This window comes from Marmota marmota, unplaced genomic scaffold (genome assembly GCF_001458135.2).
Source record: "Marmota marmota marmota unplaced genomic scaffold, marMar, whole genome shotgun sequence".
Lineage (NCBI taxonomy): Eukaryota > Metazoa > Chordata > Mammalia > Rodentia > Sciuridae > Marmota > Marmota marmota.
The window spans coordinates 16,421,425-16,435,427 of record NW_025999961.1 but is presented as its reverse complement, the minus strand read 5'-3'; the positions used below and the strand labels follow the sequence as shown (position 1 = coordinate 16,435,427).

Below are 14,003 nucleotides of genomic sequence, written 5' to 3'. Positions count from 1 at the left end.
CTCAGTTGGGGTTCTTCCAGCAATCAAGTCAGTCCATGTGAGATTCTTACCGTAAAGCTCTAATCCAATTCATCAAACATTGATTAAAACCTGTAATGGTGGTAAGGTAGGAGTGATGATAGTAGCTTCCATGTATATGAGCATTTTTTTAAGAGAGAGAGAGAGAGAGAGAGAGAGAGAGAGAGAGAATTTTTTAGTTTTCGGTGGACTCAACATCTTTATTTTATTTTTATGTGGTGCTGAGGATCAAACCCAGCGCCCCGTGCATGCCAGGTGAGTGCGTTACCACTTGAACCACATCCCCAGCCCATATATGAGCATTTTTTATGTTCCCAGTTGTGTCTGTGTTTCCAGTTTCTAATTCTACACCAGCTTTTCAGATGTGGAGAGGAGATTCAGAGACTTTATATAACTTGCTATATTGCTAAGTAACTGGCTAGAATCAGGATTTGATAGATCTGTTATACTCCAAAATTCATGGTTTTCTCCTCTTTGGATAGCTCTTAGGTCTTTCCTTTGCTTATCTAACTCCTCACTGTTCATAATAGCCTCCTTCTACCTAGCATCAGCTATATTCAAGATACTCTGCTATGTGTTTTATTATATAAACCTACTTAATAGATGATACTAGCCCGACTTATAAATGAGAAATGATGGCTAGAGGTTAAGAAGTATGTCTGAGATTACACAGCTAGAAATTGGCAGAGATAGGATTCAAATATAAATCTGACTTTCCAAACCAAGCTTTTACTACTAGAGAACAATGGCTTTGAGCAGCAGTGTACCCTGAGTTAGTACAAAGGTGCTAAAGCATAAATCCTATTTTCTAGTAGCTGGAAGTCCACTGGTTTAGATAGACAGAACTCAAGTGTCTGTAAAGCCAAAAAGAATCATGCAAATGAGAAATAATTTTAAAGGGTGCTGGGAAATATAGGGAAAATGAATGCCTAGTAGAAGATACAGAATGCTTTTTGCCAACATGGAAATATTTAATGAATTATCCTTCAAAATACAAAGGATGAAAGGAAATATTTCAAACTGAGGAACTAGTTTCCCCTTAAGTATAGTGTTTTTGTTAATAATTGCAAATAGTTTGTAACTTTAGCTTTAATTTTTTCATTGGCTTGTGTCTTATTTAATAGTTACCAGAATCTCAAATTTATTAGATCTATTGTTTATTGTTACTTTTTATTTGTGTGTCTTTGGGGTGCAAAAAAAAATACCTGAACCATTTTTAGTTTCTGAATTTATTAATGATTTATATATGGCCTATTAATTTTGCTGGATATAAGATTCTTGATTGGCATCCATTTTCTTTCAGAGTTTGGTATATGTTGTTACAGGATCTTCTAGCTTTGAGGGTCTGGGTTGAGAAATCTGCTGAGATTCAAATTGGTGTCCCCCTCTGAAACTTTTCTCTTGTTTCTGAACTTTTCTCTTTTCTGAAACTCTGAAACTTTTCTCTTGCAGCTTTTAAAATTCTATCATTCCACATGCTAAGCATTTTCATTATTAATGTGCCTTGGTATGGATCTGTTGTAGTCTTGCACATTTGGTGTCCTGTAAGCCTCTTGAATTTGATTTTTCAATTCTTCATGTTTGGGAAATTTTCTGATATTATTTCATTTAAGAGATTGTGCATTCCTTTTGTTTTTATCTCTGTGCCTTCCTCTATCCCCACAATTCTTAGATTTGGTCTTTTCATGTTATCCCATAATTCTTGAACCTTCTGTTTGTGGTTTCTTACCATTTTCATTGTGTGGTCAATTTTATTTTCAATATTATATATTTTGTCTTCATTGCCTGAGGTTCTGTCTTCCAAGTGACCTATTCTGATGGTAATGATTCCTATTTGATTTTTTTATTTGGCTTATTGTTTCCTTCATTTCAAGAATTTTTGTTTGATTTTTTTCAGGGTCTTTATATTTCTTTCTTGAAGTTATCTTTTGTTACCTGTATTTGCTCTCTTATCTCTTTGTTGAAGTGATCAATTGTTGCCTGTAATTACTATCATATTATTCTGTGCTTTGCACATCATTTTAATTATGTATGTTCTGAATTCCTTCTCTGACATTTCATCTACTGTGCTGTCAATGGATTCTATTATTGTAGAATCTTGGTTTGTTTGGGGTATATTTTCTTCCCTTGTTTTTTTCATGTTCTTCATGTGTTTTCCCCTCTAGTGGTACAGATCCAAGGTATTACAATTTATACCCTATAGTGTCCCTTGTAGTGTCCCTGCAGGTTACCAATACCTTGGCTCTAGTGTAATCATGCCTGCAGGAACCTTGGTGATGGTCTCCCCAGTCCTGGCTGTTGTCTCTAGATGGAAGCAGGCTGGGACAGCCATGTGTTGGTATATGGTGGGACGCAGTGAGGTTGGTCTTTATATGTGGCCTATTAAATGATCAATTTTTAGAAATATTCCACAGATATTTGAAATGAATATTAAAATGTAGGTGAATTTTCTAAAGAGTTGAAACTTGTTTAATAATTAGATTATTCTAATCCTCATGTGTTTTTTCTTTGAAGAGCTAACAAATTCTAGGTAAGAATCTCCCACTGATTTTGGTTTATAAGATTTTTCCATATTTTTTAGTTTTTACTTCATGTAATTAATACAGTATATAAGTTTGTGATTATTATGTTTTCTTGGATTATACCTGTTATCAATATAAAAGATCCATCTTTGCTTCACTTGACTTTTTTTGCTTTAAATTTACTGATATGAGCATTGCCTTAGCTAATTATGCTTATATATAGATACATTTTTGTCCATCCTTTTCTGTGTCATTTTGCCATAGTTATCTTTATCCAATCAGATAGTCTTAAGATGTTTAACTAATTACATTTATTTATTTATTTATTTGGTACCAAGGATTGAAACCGGAGTGCTTAACCAACTGACCCACTTCCCCAGCCTTATTTATTTATTTTTGTATTTTACTTAGAGACAAGGTCTCAATGAGTTACTTAGTGCCTCGTTTTTTGCTGAGGCTGACTTTGAACTCTTGATCTTCCTGCCTCAGCTCCCAAGCTGCTGGGATTACAGGCATGCACCACCACACTTGGCTATATGTTTTCTTTCTTTAAAAGCTGTTTTCTTAAAAAAACAAAAACAAAAACCATTATCTTAACAATTCTGTGAAAATTTATAGCCACAGTATAATAATTTCACATGTGTTTAACTTTGAAATTTGCGGGGTTCATTCAAATTCATTGCTTACTACCATTTATTTATTGCCTGCTTTAATACTCATTTCTTGCATTTTTAAAATTTGGATTAATATCTCATTTTATTGGGGTATTTCCTGATGCATCACCAATGATTTTCACACTATTATATCTATGAGTTCTTTGTCTTCTTGCCTAAGCTCTCTGTAGTAATTGACATATGATTACTTTCTCTTGTTTTCATTTGACTTCTAAGAATCTGATTTCTTTTGGTTCTTTTAGCTCATGGGACACTATTTTGATAGTTTTTGTCTCCCCAGTTTCTTTATGTTGCTGTGTCACAGGACTTTATTTTCCAACTCAGTTCTCTTCTATTTACTCTCATCCCTTAGGTGATCTTATTCAGGTTCATGACTTTAATTGCCATCTATATAAAAATTCAAAGTTTATGTCTTTTGCTCAGACATCTCCTATGATACATAGCTATCTCATTGTATATTTGATATTGCCATTTTCACAGTCTCTAAACTGGTCCCTTACCAAGACCTAAACTTTCCTAAGTATTATTCATCTTAATAAGAGCAAACTTTAGTATTTAATTTCTTCATGCCAAAAGCTTCAGTTCATCAGGCAAAATAAAATCTTGGAGTTGTCAAATTCGTTAGAAAATCTTGTAGATTCTACCTTCTAAAATAGATCCAGAATTAGACTACTTCTTATACTTCCCTAGTTACTACCCAAGGTACTATCACCTGTTGCTATTATCATATAGTCTCACAGCTGGTTTCTCTCCTGCCGTATTTGGCCCTTAACAGCTCATTATTCAATCCAGAAGCCTGTCAGCATTCATTCACTAAGTAAAAGTCACTTGCGTCTAGTCCTCACTGTAAGTTATCTTGTTCACCCACTTTTCTTTAGTTCCTTTGGGTTCCTTGTTCTTCCTTCACAGCAGGTGTTTATTTCAAGACCTTTGCTCCATATCAAGCTTTCTCCTTGATATGGCCCTGGCTCTCTCCCTCACTTCCTTCGCTTCTCTGTTCATAGGTCACCTTATCTACATTGTTTGAACTTGCCTCACATGTTAAAGTTTCTCAATATATTTGTTGATGTCTGTGCATAGTTATTGTGTCTGGGTATAATATTTTATGTCCTAATCCTTTTTAAATTAAAACTTAGATTAGAACAATTATTAAAAATCCTGGGAGTAACTATCCATTTTACTTTATACAGTGGAGAAATCTCTTCTGGGCTTGTTTTGAGTGGCAAGGAACTTTTCATTAATCCATTATAGCATATGTTAATCTCATTTGTTCATTTCTTCCAAAAAATATGTAAAATTTAAGATTTAGTTACAGTTTCTTGATTTTTTTCAATGCTGTATTTCTCTTTATAATTATTTATTATATATTATAATTTTATCATTTCTGTAGGTTTTTAAAAAGGTTTAGAGGTAAATATGTAGGCTCAATACTTAATCTTTAAAACAAAAATACACGTGTTTGCATTTAACTGTTCACATCCATATCTATCCATTTGAAAAATTATTTCTATGTGTGTTTGTATGTCCTAATTTATTAAGCCTAATGATAATGCTTAGTGGTGCATATGAATTTACAGAACCTCTTGAACTGATTTCACAGCCCTGGAATTTGGAACCACTGTTATGAAATATATAGCAGTAACACAGTTGTTAGGAATGGTTGGTACTTTAATAAAAGGTAGAGTAAGTTCATTTTCACCTACAGGAACTCAAGTCTTCTTGTTTTACGTTTGAAACTTTGGCTGCTTCTTTTGAAAATTATCCCTGTCTCAGAAAATTTAGAGTAAGAAGCACAAGTACAGGAGAGGAAAAGGAAAGTTTTCTGCAGGAAAAGTTTTAAAATAACATTTTCCTCCAATTTCTACAAGGTTGCAGAGAAATAGTTGATGGGAGATCTTGAAAGTCACTGCTGTAGCATAGAGGTGAGCTGTGCTTATTTATGGCACCAATTTCATTTTCCCATTTTTGTTATTATTGTCAAACTAAGGCCAGTGTTCTCTAATGACCAGATTTCTAGAATGGTAACTGAATTCAATATAAATAAGTAGAAAATAGTAGTATTTGAATTATAGAAAAAGTAGTTTACATATTAATGTGTCAGTTTAAGCAACAAACTCTATCTAGCCCAGAACTGTATTTGTATGTAAAATATTTAATTAGGTTTTACTTACCTCCTTCACAAGAATTAAAAGAAAGAGGTTTACTTTTTAAACAATCTTAAAATTTATTTTAATTAGTTATACATTATAGTAGAGTACATTTATGCATTTTGATATATCATACACAGATGGGAAATAATTTATTATTTATCTGAGTCTACATGTTGTAGAATCAAATTGGTCATGTAGTCATATATGTACATAAGGTAATAATGTCTGTTTCATTCTACTATCCTTCCTATACATGCCTCCCCTCCCCTTCCTTCACTCTTCTCTACCTAATCTAAGGTAGCTCTATTCTTCCCTAGTGCCCTCCCCACCCACCTCATTGTGAATTAGTATCCTCATATCAGAGAAAACATTTGGCCTTTGGTTTTTTGGGATTGGCTTATTTCATTTAGCATGGTATTCTCCAACTTCATCCATTTACCGGCAATTGTCATAATTTCATTCTTCTTTAAAGCTGAGTAATAGTTCACTGGGGGGAATATATATATATATATATATATATATATATATATATATATACACACACACACACACACACACACAGACAGACACACACCACCTTTTCTCTTTTTTCATCATAGTAAATAGAAATAGTTTTGTTTGCATCACCTTTTCTTTATCCATTCATTTATTGAAGGATACCTAGGTTGGTTCCATAGTTTAGCTATTATGAATTGGGCTGCTATAAACATTGACATGGCTGCATCACTGTAATAGGCTGATTTTAAGTCCTTTGGGTATAAATCAAGGAGTGGGATAGCTGGGTCAAATGGTTCCATTCTGAATTTTCTGAGGAATCTCCATACTGCTTTCCAAATTTTTTTAAATATGGCATTTTCTATTACTTTGTATTTTTTTTTTGGGGGGGGAAATGCCAGGGATTGAAATTAGGGGCACTGGACCACTGAGCCACATCCCTGGCCCTATTTTGTATTTTATTTAGAGACAGGGTCTCATTGAGTTGCTTAGTGCTTTGCTTTTGCTGAGGTTGGCTTTGAACTCTAGGTCCTCCTGCCTCAGCCTCTGGAGCTGCAGGGATCACAGGCATGTGCCACTGCACTGGGCCTCTATTACTTTAATTACAATATTTTATTCAGAAAACATTTACTCAGGCACTGTGCTAGCTATGTGTGTGTATGCAAGGAGAGAGAAGGATAAAGTTGTGAAAGGAGGGGAGGGATAAAGTTGGATAAGAAATGTCACCTGCTCTCCACAATTTATATTCTAATGAGAGAGACAAGAAGCCAAGAGAAACTATAATATATTAGGAAGTATAGATATATAGATACATGATACTGTTAAAATGTGTATGTATGGCTTAGCTATATATTTATATCTATACCTGTATTTATTTATCTTTATAAAATTCGATCTATTCAACTAAACAACCCTCTGTCCATTCACCCATCCATCCATCCATCCATCCATCCATCCATCCATCCTTCTAATCATTAAGGCCTTGTTTCTATCTTTGCCTCAAGTTGAGGGAAAAGAAACATTATTTGGGTGACCATACCTTGGATAAGCATTGGTTGATGTCCGCAAGGAAATGAACCTGTGCTTTTTAAAAAAGGTGTTGCTAAGACCCTCTTCAGAAACAATGAATGAATAAAACAATTTTTCTATATGAACCAAGGCTAAAGGTCTGCTCTCCTGTAGGTTTTGTGAATCTACTCTAAATATGTTATTAATAATATTTTTTTGTTGAATTATGGCTCATCCATGTAATAAAATATTATGACCATTAAATAACTCTAAAAGAATATTTGATATTCTTACAACTTATTAGCTAGGGGAAATATGATGGTAAAATGTTACTCAGTATAATCTTTATATGTGTTGAAAAAGACTGAAGGAAAGTACATCAAAATTTTCACAGTAGCTCTTTTTGAGCAAAGGGATTATAGTTGATTTTGATTGATTTCTTTATATATTTCTGTATTTCTTAAGTTTCCTAGTGTAAATGTGTGTTACTTTATATCAGAAAAAAATATGTGATTGAAGGGCAGTAGTTAAACTTATTTTAATAAAACATATGATTAGGCAAAACACACAAGTTTGGATAAAATCCTGTGAAACCTACCCATGTTTATAAAATGTCTTGGTGTTGAAGTACTGCAACATCAGCATTACTAAATTCAGAAAAGGAAGGAGAGGCACCATTGTGTAAGTTTTTGTAAGCTTTTTGAATTGACAGGAATGAATGAGACAGAGGCTGCCTATCAAAACTAATCAGCTTCATTAAGAAAGTCACTGCTTAGAGTTTGTAGGAAAGATGGATAATGAAATGATTCATCTTTCATTTTATGATGAAAGAATCTCTAGGGTATTAAAAATCAGTGTTTTCTAGTGAGTGGAAATAAAGCTAGAGAAGGGGAAAGTGGGCCTTATGTGGATGGGCAAAAATGTGATTGTTCATTATGTGCTCCAACCTAACCCTCCTGGCTGTGAAGACAGTTGGATAGTGGATGTGGCATACTATTCAGCATTCTAAGATACTGTTTTCAAAGTGTGTTCTCCTGACAAGCTGCACCAGCATTAGCATCACCAGGAAATTTGTTAGAAAGTCAAACTCTACTTGGCAGAGGAAGGACCTCTGTGTTTAATAGATTCTTCAAGTGAAAAATAAAGTGAGTCTTCTATAGATAGGGGTTTAAAAATAACCATCCTTGAGGGGTTTGTGATGCATGCTAAAATTTGAAGAGCTCTATTCCATAGAAAGGGGTTTTTAGCCTTAAGTGTAATATCTGCACTGTTCCTCTCTGTTCTTTGCTGTATTTGAAAGTCTTTCTTGTAATCTTTCTACAGGAGGGAAATATTCCATGTCTTTTTATTCTCTCTGATCCTTGCAACATCTGGTGAGGTTGCAAAGAATACTGAGGAATAGAGAACTTAAGTGCATATTCAAGGTAAAATATCTCTGCTGACATGAATACTACACTACTTTTGGAGGTAGTATCAGAAATATAACGAGGTCTTCAAGTTCTAGGTTCAGAATCCTATCTCAGCGACAATATGCACTCAGATTTTCCTGTCATGAAACTAACAAATTGTAAAAATTAATCATGGAAAATTTTTGTAGATTTTTTTCTTTTGGCTATTAAAAATCCAATTGATGTGTTTATTGTTTATATTATTATATATCATTGCTCATTATTCTTAGTTCTAGTACTCTATACTGACAAAATTTTTAGGGGTCTTGCAGTGAGTCTAGGAAACCAAGACCTCCTAGGAATTACTTTTTAACTGAACTCTCTTTTGCCTTCAAAAAACTAAGGTGAATTAAGATAAGTTGGAGATATTTATGTGATTTTTGTCCTTTAATTTCTTTTGGAATTAGGTTTTATTTTTCTAGTAGCTATGGTAAAGTAAAAGTTAACAAAAAAGTGAAGAATGTGGTATTTGAAGACAAAAATGGAAAGCAATTGAGATTTAGCACAGTACATTATATAAATTACCAAAATACTGAAATATGAGTCATTTAGAGCAAATAGGTAAGACAGGAGAATGGAAACTCAAGAGTGTTCTAGAAGTTGAAATGAATGAAAGAACTCAGTTAAAGCAGTTTATCAGCCAAATGAATCCATTTTCTTTCAACAAAATGAATATAAGGACAATATTTTCTTAGAGTTAAGAAAACCCCAAGAACAGGCTTCAATAACAACCACTCTAGTATCATTAAGTTAATTTTCTAAATTTGAGGTGGTTTTATGTTTTGGGACTGGATTGCTTTTTGAAGAATAGAAACTAATTCAAGAAACATGGTAATTATGTTTTTCTTATCATAATGCCTTTCAAATTATTTATTTTTAATTACTCTCTTATATGGCATATAAATTCCAGTCCTTAACCTTTCTCTAGGCAGAATTTTAATACTAGGCTCCCCCTGTCTTTTCTTTCCCTTTACTTTTAAATCTACCTTTTGAATGTTAAAATTTTGATTAGAAGGAAGAATATGATTTTTATAGCAGAATAAAATCTCATATAACCTTCCTTGATTTTTTTTTTCATATAAGAGAATAATCTCAATTGCAAAACAGTTTTTCTATTTTTGTGTAAGCATAGTCTATTGTTCTTATGTTGGAAACCTGTCCTACACTGTGAAAGCCCCAAATAGACATGATAAACTGGATAGGATTGGATTTTGAGAATTTTGTGGATTGGCGTAGGGGGTATCAGTTAGATATTTTAGGAATCACTTGCTTCCTTTTTGTTGTTGTTGTTCTGTAGATAAGGCCTGAGGCTTGGTCCTAACCAGACATTTAATGAATTATTATGCATGTAACATCATCAGCAACATTCATTTAGCATACAATGTGTTAGACACTATATTATGTGATTTATATGTACTATCTAATTTATCTTTATAGCAATCTTATTGCAAAAAGGACATTATTGTCTCCATTTAAAATGGTAAAACAGAAGTTTAGAAGGGTTAGAAAATTGCACATTGTCTCAGAAAATTACAGCTACAGATTTGAACATAGGTCTACTAGATTTCAGAGCCCAACCTTTCAAACATTAGCCACTAAATTTTTGACGGTATTAGGAAAATAAAAAAGATTTCAAAACATGATGTAGTGGGAAACTGAGACATAATCTAGACTGAAAATTAGAGACATTACTATCTAGAATAATGTGCTTACATTTTAAAAATTTATTTTAAAAATTTGTTTATTTGTGGCACTAGGAATCAAATCCAGGGCTTTGAGCATGCAAGGCAAAAACTCTACCAGTGAGCCACATTCCCAGCTCATGCTTATAGTTTTAAAAAGAGAAAGCTGAATCCTAGAGAAGTTAAGAAGTAAGCTCATATTCACATTACTAATGTAGGGTAGAGCTCATCTCTTAGAGCCAATTTCCTTGACTTTGAAAGCAAAGCTGTTTCCATTCTCCTGTCTTTCCTAGTAGGTATTTTATAATCCCAGTGTGGAAGTGAAACATGGTAAGGATGTGACTATGGCCTAGACCTCAGTGTGTGACTGTAACTAGATTTTTCCCCCACCGTGTTCAACTGCAGCAGTTAGTTATCATATATACATTATATTATGGGAGTGCAGTGGGAGAGAGGTAGGGAGGAATGGGGAGGTGGTGGTGAATATCTGATGATTTGAGCGATTCCCTATGCTATTCCTGGAATGAGCCTGAGGTGTGAGATGTGAACCTGCTGTTCCATAGACATCTCAGTTACCATGTGCCTGCCTCTCATGGGAGCCTTTTGCCATACTGGAAGTGATTTTGGTGTTGAAAAACATGTGATTTTACACAATATGATCCAACTTTTTCATTTGATTTACAGAAGAAAAAATATAAAATAAAGATCTATTCTAGTGCTGGAAGAAAGACTGGTTGAGTTGGATTCACTGAGAGATGTTACAGTCTTTGTTACAGTCTTCCTGAGAGATATTAAGGGTAATTTTGACTTATGTCATTTGCTAATCTAACCTCATATAAAGTTGTTACACTGAATTTCTTTTTGCATTTTCCCTGTCAGTTGTAATATATGACAGTGTCTCTCAGAATGAGTGTTCTTCCTATTGTGGATCTACTTTGAAACCATGTTCTAATTATGAAGAGCATGTTCTGCCATTTGATCATTCTCAATCTCATTATACTTCAAATTGAATCCTGTTCACCTTGGAGTATTGCATTCTTATAGGTTCCTGATTCATTGATAAAGTTGGAAAATTGACTTTCCAATCACTTATTTTAATTAGTTTTTAGGTAACATTCCCCCCATACTCGATGTTAACTTGAATACCAGTAACTTCTAGGACTATTTTTTTAATAGTCATACTCAAAGTCATAGCCATAATATATTTATAACTTCTATTCATTGTATGTCCTCTATTTTAAACAATTATATGACAAATGATTTCCAAGAGACTCTTTCAGTTCCTTTTAGTATCCTAAAAGCAAGTCATGAAAACTTACAGAATGAAACCTATATAGATTTTTACATTATCTTTCATTAGTTTTTCCATTCCTTAGTCCTTATTTTAAAAATTTAGTATAGGTTAATGCTGTTTGCTTTGTGATGGGAAAAACAGAAGTAGAAAAAACATTTCTGAAATCTTTTAAAAATATCACATTTTCTCCCAAGAAAACTCTTTTCTACTTGAATTTTTTAAATTTTAAAATCTTAGTCCTTTATTAGTCAGTTTTAGTCTCTCATTTCTTTTTGAAGAAAGACCATGTATGCTAATATTTTAAATTTTTATATCCTTCTCTTGGTACTCTTCTGTTAGTTTCTGTAGATTGTAATTATACAGGAATATAAATATTTTAAAATAGAACTGGATGAGATGTCTGGCTCAGTATATATATATATATATTATTTACTATTGCTGTATAACTATCCTAAATATTATCAAATTAAGGCAACAACCATTTATTTTCTCACAGTTTGGGTGGATTAGGAATCTGGGTGCAACTTACTTGGGTTTTCTTGGCTCAGGATCTCTCATGAGCCTGGTGGCTTAGCTGAAGGCCCATCTGAAGACTTGAGTGGTGGGGGAGCTACTTCCGAGCCCACTCATATGATTGTTAGCAGAATTCAATTCCTTGCAGACTGTTTTACTAAGGGTCTTAATTGCTAACTGACTGTTGGCAGGTGGGCTTTCTCAGTTCCTTGCCATATGACCCTCAATAGGACAGCTTCTAACATGGCAGTTGAGGTTGAAACTGCAGAGCAAGCAAGAGACCAAGTACCTAAGAAGGAAGTCATGGTTGTTTTGTAACTACAGAGTCATCACTGCAATCATGTTCCAATCATTAGTCCAAGCTTGAAGGGGCAAAGAGAGGGAATCATTACTAGAAATCATAAGAACTGAGAGTAGGAGAGAGGGATGTTCAATGGGAGCAGGAACATAGTCACTGCTTGTATCCAGGCAGGGAGGAATCCAAGGAAATAAGTGTCCCAACTGCTCTCCTTCTTTCCTATAATCTGTTGCCTCCCATTGGCTAGACCCAGTGAGAAGCTAGGAGGCAAGAGAATCTGACGCAGGTCAGCCTCTTAGTACAGAGCACAGAAAAGAATGGAAGGGTAGAGAATGATTCTGGAGGGATAATCAAATAATATTTAATAAAGAATGAAGTCTTTTTTTATTTCTTTATATTGTCTGTTTGAATGTGAATCTATTTGAACGTACTCACTCTTGTTATGGTTTGGATCTTAAGTTCCTCAGGGTTCTCATGTTGAAGACTCTAGCTGATAGTGCTTTTGGGAGCTGGTGAAACCTTCAGGAGGCAGGACTTAATGGAAGGAAGTTATATAATTGGGGGCATCTCTTGAAAGGGATACTGGGATCCTGGCCCCTTCCTTTCTCTCTCTTTCACGTCCCAGACGGCATGAGGTTAAGTAGCTTTGCTTCCCCATGTGTTCCCCACCATGATGTTCTGCATTTCCACAGGTTCAAAAACAACAGAGCCAATTGACCATTGACTTAAACTTCTGAAACTATAAGTCAAAATAGGCCTTTTCTCTTTCACATTGTAAATTTTGAATTTTTGATAGTCTTTCTGCTTGAATGACTCCATAATGGTTACCATCAGTTCTTCAAGAAATGTGGCTGCAGGTTTGTTTTTTTTTAAAGTAGCATATTATGTTTATATTTCATTCTATTTAATGATTAAAACTATGGTGTAAAAGTTGCTTTTACTGAGGATAGTTGACCTCAAAGTGATCTACGGAGAAGGAATATAGATTCTAGTTAGGTTTGGAATGATATGAAATGGATGCAGTGTTGTTCACTTAAACAAATAATATTTGTTGAATAGCAGTTTATCTGTTTTCTTAAGCTCTGTTTTATAAATACTCATAAACTGAGAGAAAAAAGTTTGCTTAAGAGAGGGTTAGACTGTATGTAATCTGCTTATCACAGTTCTTTTTTTAAAAAAATACATCTTACATTTAGAAACAAATAATCATGGAGCACTGGAGCAAAGAGAACTAATTTATTCACTAAATATTTTTGGCGGCCTGTCTACTTAATGTGAATGTACAGAGATAAATAGTATAGGCATATGATGATTATCAAGACAGAGTCCTTGCTCTGAAGCAGCTCCCCAAATAGGGTAGTTAATGCTTAAACATATTCTCTTAGTAATATAGGCAACAATACAGGAATGTAAATAATGATATCAAAGGGGCTAGTATTTGAGCTGGAACTTGAGTATTGTATACAATATTATGGTTAAGGGTGAGAGAATTCATTTCTGGCTCAGGGAATGACATAAACAAGGCACAGCTGAATAAAAATACAAACATGAACTCAGGGAGAAGAATTGTTAAAAACAGAACCTTGGTGAACTCTGCATACATAAGCAATGGCAAGAGTAATGTGTGCTTAAAAAGATGTGATAGAAGATTAGACTAGTAAGAGAGTGGGTTGTCAAGTCCAGATTTCTTTGCTAAGAGATTTACATTTTCTACATACTATAAATATTTTTAAAGGGAAGATAAATAATGGTAAATTAAGGGATCAGCTAGATATATAAAAGAATGTTGCAGAGAAGTTGTCGGCAATAATGTGGGATAGATGTGGGGGACTTTGCATGAGGACGAGATAGGTTGTCCTGAAGGCATGGCACTGGAGTGAAATGGAGATACAAAGATGAGA

At 34.0% G+C, this 14,003-nt stretch overlaps 1 protein-coding gene across 1 annotated transcript in view; it reads left to right on the top strand.

The window, feature by feature from the left end:
- Ppm1l (protein phosphatase, Mg2+/Mn2+ dependent 1L) overlaps positions 1 to 14,003 on the top strand; it is a 295,643-nt gene that overhangs the window by 126,779 nt on the left and 154,861 nt on the right. The gene's annotated exons all lie outside the window — the stretch shown is intronic.